This window comes from Chiloscyllium plagiosum, unplaced genomic scaffold (genome assembly GCF_037043375.1).
Source record: "Chiloscyllium plagiosum isolate Xiang-an unplaced genomic scaffold, Cpla_swu_hap1 HiC_scaffold_9, whole genome shotgun sequence".
NCBI classification, from domain to species: Eukaryota; Metazoa; Chordata; class Chondrichthyes; order Orectolobiformes; family Hemiscylliidae; genus Chiloscyllium; species Chiloscyllium plagiosum.
In genome coordinates, this window is record NW_028270147.1 from 107,511,575 (window position 1) to 107,517,612 (window position 6,038).

Below are 6,038 nucleotides of genomic sequence, written 5' to 3' on the forward strand. Positions count from 1 at the left end.
AATACAGACCAGTAAACAAAGATCTCATTGCCTTAGCAAGATTGAACTTCGGAATGCGGAGCAGGAATAGGTAATTCAGCACTTCAAGTCCGTTTGCTATTTAACATGATCATGACTGATCTTAACCTCCTCTCCACTTTCCAGACTGCTACCAATTGCCCTCTATCCTGCTTTTCATCAGAACAATATCTGTTTCTTTCTTGAATCTGTTGATTGATTCTGCCTCCACTGTGCTTGAGGAAACGGGGGTAGTGGGGAGGGGGTGGGTGGGTGTGTTGCGCACTGACTTCTACAGATTCGCAACCCTCTGAGAGAAGTAGTTGGAATGGGACAGATTCCATACAGTATCGAATCAGGCCATTCAACCCAACAAGTCCATACCGAACCTTCAAAGAGCATTCCACCCAGAGCCATTCCTGAACCCATTCCCTGTAACCCTACATTTCCCATGACTAATGAATCTAACCTACACTTTCCTGGACACTATGGCTAAATTAGCATGGCCAATCCTCCGAATGTGTACATCATTAGACTGTGGGAGGAAATCGGAGCACATAGATGAAACTCACACAGACAGGGGGAGAATGTGCACCTGGCACTGTGAGGCAGCAGTGCTCATCACTGCACGACTGTGCCACCTGTAGTTTCTCCTCATCTCAGTTTTAAACATACCTCCTCTCACTCTATATCTATCACCTATTGTTCAAGACTGGCCCACAAGAGGGAACATCTGTCCCATGCCTGCCCTATCAATCCCCTTTAGCATCTTATATACTTTACTCAGATTCTCCCTTCATACGACTGAATTCCAGTGAGTACAAAAACTAGCTATTCAACCATTCCTCATATAACAGCCCTTCCATCCCAGGAATCAGTCTGGTGAACACCCTCTGAACTGCATCCAGTGCCATCATATCCTTCACCAAGGAAGGAGACGACAACTGGACACAATGCTTCAGATGTGGTCTCACCAATGCCTCACAGAATTGTAACAATATTTCTTTATTTCTGTAATCCAGTCCTTTTATAATAAATACCAAGATTCCAATTGCTGCAAGAAATGCCAACATTCCAATTCCATGGGACTCAATTGGAACCTCCAACAGACATCAGTAAACATGGGCCTCCATCCCACTGGAATGTCCAATGGACATCAATAAGCCTGGGCCTCTTTCCCACTGGACCCTTCAGTATTGGAGCTTCAAACCCCACATCCTCTCCATCACATGGGTCTCTTATTTCAAACTCCACAACATTGTCCTTCTCTGCTCTACATCAGCCCCTTGACCACAGAAACTCTTATTCCTGCTCATCCCACCTCCAAACTCCACCATTCTGATGTCCTCTCTCAACTTACTCCATCTGTGCTCCATAAATTCCAAAATGTCTGAAATGGAGTGGCCCCTTCCCTGTCTCACACCAAGGAGGAGATGGACAGATTTGATATTAGTTGAAAGGTTATGGAGAGTGGGTGTGGTCAGAATTGGTCAAATTGATGATGGCTCCTGCGGTTGAATATCCTGCTGGCAGGCTCCAGCTTTTTACACACAGACTGAAGTGTGTATGGTAGTAATATATTGTACAGCTCCACAGAACTAAACCTCAGCATCAAGTGTCCCTCAGAAAGGGAGAGGGAATGTTCAGGGTCCTGAGTTCCATTTCCCAGCCCAGGCAGTTTGCCTCCTAATGAATGAATGAGGTGCCAATTTGGAGCCCAGGTTAGGGGCAGTTTCTGCTGTGGACCTAGGTCTATAAGAGGCAGCTGGAGATCGAGCTGAAAAGAAAAGATTTGCTAGGTTATGGGGAGAGAGGGGGGCAGTGGGACTAATTGGATCACTCATAGACATGATGGGCTGAATGGCCTCCTCGTGTGTGACGGGGAGCAGATTTAGGACTGAATAGAGAAGGAACTTCTTCACCCAGAGGGTTGTGAATCTATGGAATTCCCTGCCCAGCGAAGTCGTTGAGGTTTCCTCAGTAAACGTTTTTCAAGCTAAGGCAGGTAATTTTTTGAACAGTAATGAATCAAGGGTTTTGGTGAAAAGGTGGGTAGGGGGAGCTGAGGCCATGAAAAGATCAGCCATGATCTTACTGAATGGCGGAGCGGCCCGAGAGGCCAGATAGCCTGCTCCTGCTCCTAGTTTTGATGTTCATATGTGCTGTCAGATTCCAGAGAGTGCAGACGGTTCACAGTTTTCTCCCGTCTCAGTAACAAATGTCCAGCTGCTCCGAGCTCCTTCTTTCACTTCCTCTCTTGGTGAAGTTTTAACCTCATGACCTGTCAGCCTTTGTGGTTATTTTTTACACTGGGGCTTTCTGCTGTGGTCAGAATCTCTAATAATAAGTGTCCAATCAGTGACAATCACAGCAGCTAAGAGCAGTCAGGACTGAGGGGCCAGGCTCAATGGGAAACATATTGGGAAGATCAAAACCATCCTTTTCAGTTCCCGGTACAAGCTTCATCCCTCACCCTGAGCACTGCCTGCTGTTCAACCAGACGCTTTACAAAAACAGAATACCTTAGCAGGTCTGGTCGCATCTGGGGTAAGAAATCAGAGTTAACCTTTTGGGTCAAATGACCCTTCTTCAGAACAGTTCTGAGAAGATTCACTTGTCCCAAAATGTTAACTCTGTTTTCTCTCCACAGATGGTGCCAGACCTGCTGAGCTTTTCCTGCAATTTCTGTTTTTGTTCCTCATTTGCAGCATCTGCAGCTTTTTCAGCTTTTATTTAGTACCAGATTCCTTACAATCTTGGCCTCATCTTTGAGGCTGATCTGAGCCCCAAATCCTCTACATTACAGAGATCACTCACTGAAAATCTCAGTCATTTCTTTGGGACTCCAAACGTGATCATTCTAATGTTGTCCTGGGCCACATCACAGCCACTGCCCTCTGTAAACTTCAGCTCATCCCAAACTCTGCTGCTCGTAACCGAATTCGCAACAACTCCCATCCCCATCCCCCACTGTCCTCACTGATCTACATTGGCTCTCGGTCCAACAACACCTCGATTTTCAAATTCTCGCCCTTGTTCTAAACTCCCTCCTTGTCCATCCACCCTCCCCATCTCTGTAACCTTCTCCGAGCTGCCTAACTCAGTGTGGCCAGCAATCTTGGATATATGGCTCTCTATTCCTTCATCCAAGTCATTGAGAAATATTGTGAAATGCTAAAGTCCCAGGATGGATCCCTGGGCACTCCACTATTCACCTCTTGCTCATTGGAGGACACACACATTATTCCCCCACTCTGCCTCCTATCTCCAAACTAATTCCTAACCCAAGGCAAATGTTTTTCTCTAATTCAATATGTTTCCACATTGATGAACAGTCTCTCAAACAGCGAAACTCGGAGCAGGAGTAGGCCATTCAGCCCTTCGAGCCTGTTCTGCCATTCAATATGATCATGGCTGATCAACCAACTCAGTTGCCTGTTCTTGCTTCCTCCCCATAACCTTTGATCCCTTTCATTCTAAGAACTATATTGTGCCCTTTCTGGAAAACATTCAGTGGTTTGAGCTGAACTTCTTTCAGTGACAGAAACTTCTACAGGCTTCCCACTCACTGAATGAAAACATTTCTCTCCATCTCAGCCCTAAATGCCCTTTCCCGTATCCTTAAATTATATTCCTTGGTTCTGGATTCCCCAGTCATCAGGAACATCCTGCCTTGTCCTGTTACAATTTTCGAGTTTTCAGTGTGACTCCCCTCAATCTTCTAACCTCCCGTGAATATAATCCTAACCGATCCAGTTTCTCATCAGATCTAAGTGCTGTCATCGCAGGAATCAGTCTGGTAAACCTTCACTGCCCTCCCTCCACAGCCAGAACATCCTCCCTCGGATAAGGAAACCAAAACTGCACACAATACAATCATAAAATCACACAGTACAGAAGAGGCCCTTCGGCCCATTGTACGTGTACCAGTCAAACCACACTAAACCTGCAATCATCCAACTTTCCAACACAAGGGCCATAGCTTTAAATGTTATGATATTTCAAGGGCTAATCCAAGTACTTTTTAAAGGTCACCTCAACTACCATCCCAGACAATGCAATCCAGACCCCCATCACCTTCTGGGTGAAAACCTGCTCTTCAAATCCCCTCTGAAGCTCCTGTCTTTCACATTGAATGTGTGCCAACTCTGAGTAAGGGGAATAACTGCTTTCTATTCATTCTGTCCATTCCCCTCATACCTCTATCAGGTCCCCCTCAACCATCTCAACTTCAAAGAAAACAACTCGAGCTTATCCAGCCTCTCTTCATCGCTGAAATGCTTCATCCCAAGCAACATCCTGGTGAATACCCTCTGCATTCCCTCCAGTACAATCCCATCCTTCTGATCGCGTGGTGACCAGAACTGCACACAGTACCCCAGCTGTGGCCTAACTAAAGTTCTGTACAGCTCTAGCATATCTTACCTGGTCTTCTCATCTGTACCTGAAATGATATAGGCAAGTGTTCTGTCTACCTTCGTAAATACTTTATTTACCTGTTACATTTATCAGGGGTAAGTTCCATCTGACTCTGATCTGCCCATCTGACCAATCCAGTTAGATCCTCCTGTAACCTAAGACCTTCTTTCTCACTGCAAACCATCTGCCAAATCTCATGTCATCTACAAACTCAGTCACCATCCACTCACCCCCACCCCTCACCTCTCACATTCTCATCTTCATTGTTTCATATATCCTGAACAATAAGGGACCCAGCACTGATCTCTGTGGTATCCCACTGCACACTGGGCCCAGTCACGCAAACAGCTTTCTGCCTCCACCCACTGTCTTCTGTCACTGAACCAGTTTTGGTTTGAATATTTCAGGTGTGGACTTACTAAGGCCCACACAATTACAGCAAGATATCCCTGTTCCTGTACTCAAATCCTCTCACTATAAAGGTAACATATCAGTTACCTTCTGCACTGCCTGATGCACCTGCACGCTGACTTTCAGTGACTGGTGTACATGGACACAGGCAGCTCTGCATCCTCCTCACAGCTCCCCCTCCCACCCAGCTTTGTGTCATCTGCAAACTTGGAGATATTACTCTTAAGTTCCTTCATCTAAACCATGAACAAATATGTGAATAGCTGCGTCCAGGCCTGTGGTAACCTTTCAGAAAAAAGCCTGTTTTTCTTTTACTCTTTGTTTCTTGCCTGCCAACCAGTTCTCTATCTATGTCAGTACACTGCCCCCAGTCCCATAAGTCTTACTTTCATATGCTAATTTCTACTGTGGGACTTAATAAAACCTTCTGAATGTTCCAGATAAACCACATCCATTGGCTCCCCCTTGTCAAATCCGCTCATTACAGCCTCGAACAATTCCAGTCAATTTGTCAAGCATGATTTCCCCTTCACAAACCATGCTGACTCTGTCTAATCCTGTCACTGTCTTCCACGTGCTCAGTGATTAAATCTTTCACAACGGACTTCAGTATTTTCCCCAATACCAACGTCAGGCTGACTGGTCTAAGATGCCCAGTTTTCTCTCTCCCTCCCATTTTAAATAGTGATGTCATATTCGCAACTCTCCAGTCACTGGGAACTGTTCCAGAATCTATATAATCTTGAACACCAATGTTTTCAAACTTTTTGGGCAATTCCTGAAGTAATCTGAAATGTAGGTTATTGGTCCCTGCGGATTTATCAAACATTAATCCAATAATTTTCCAAATTTTCCAAATCATTTCCCGAATAAAACTTATTTTCTTCAGTTCTGCTCTCAGTCTATACCCTGTCGTCCCAACAAGTTTCGAATCTATTGGAGTTTTCCATTGTGTACAAAGATCCAGAATGCAGCAAAGGCAGAAATTTCCTTGGCTCTTGTCAGCGGTACTTGTCAATATACTTTCATCAAATCAATTTTCGATAGGAGACGCACTACCCACCATTTCAATGCAATCTTCTGACCTGGGAATTGGATACAAATCCATCTTTCTGACTACATTCACTTTCCTATAGTGTACACAGAATCTAAATGAAACATCTGGCTGAGGAACCAAACAAGAGAACTCCAATTACTCTTACAGTTCAATC

At 44.9% G+C, this 6,038-nt stretch overlaps 1 gene segment (V, D, J or C); it reads left to right on the forward strand.

The window, feature by feature from the left end:
• LOC148149232 (Ig kappa chain V region Mem5-like) overlaps positions 1-6,038 on the forward strand; it is a 405,056-nt gene that overhangs the window by 363,659 nt on the left and 35,359 nt on the right.